Below are 577 nucleotides of genomic sequence, written 5' to 3'. Positions count from 1 at the left end.
TCAAAAATTTAGAGGTTTCCCACAATCCAACGTTACTCCCCTCATGGAAAAAGCACAGTCTCTGCAAATTACTTGAGGTACACAGAACATCTATCTGTAGCCAGGGAGAAGATGCACAAAGAAATGCCAAACTAGAGCTTAAGTTGTTGCTTCTCTAGACTCCTAGCCAATAATCTTCAACATTCCCCTCCGCTGACCAATTAGGAGTTGCTGTTATCTCCGCAAGGCACGTGCCCTAAAAGAAGGGTCAAAGCACACGTCCCATAGAAAGGCAATGGAGCATCTGTCCAGGTTCTTGGGAATCCAGGCCTTTCACTTGCTATGTAAAAAACATGAGCCAATTCAATCTAAATCCTTTAACAACCTAAGAGAAAAACAATACCCTGTAACTTTCATCACCTACGACATCACAGCTCAGACTTCCGAGGCACACTGTCCCGTTACAGCAACAATTGCTGGAAAAAACTGGAAAATTCGCGGCATGATTGGTCTGCATGCTTGCCAGTCAGACGGAAAGAGGCGGGGCCCCAGAACCCCGCGCTAAAGGCAAAGACAGCTTCTAGTGACATCATCATAG

The sequence above is a fragment of the Sarcophilus harrisii genome, chromosome 2 (genome assembly GCF_902635505.1).
Source record: "Sarcophilus harrisii chromosome 2, mSarHar1.11, whole genome shotgun sequence".
NCBI lineage: Eukaryota > Metazoa > Chordata > Mammalia > Dasyuromorphia > Dasyuridae > Sarcophilus > Sarcophilus harrisii.
Note: the sequence above shows the minus strand (reverse complement) of the source record.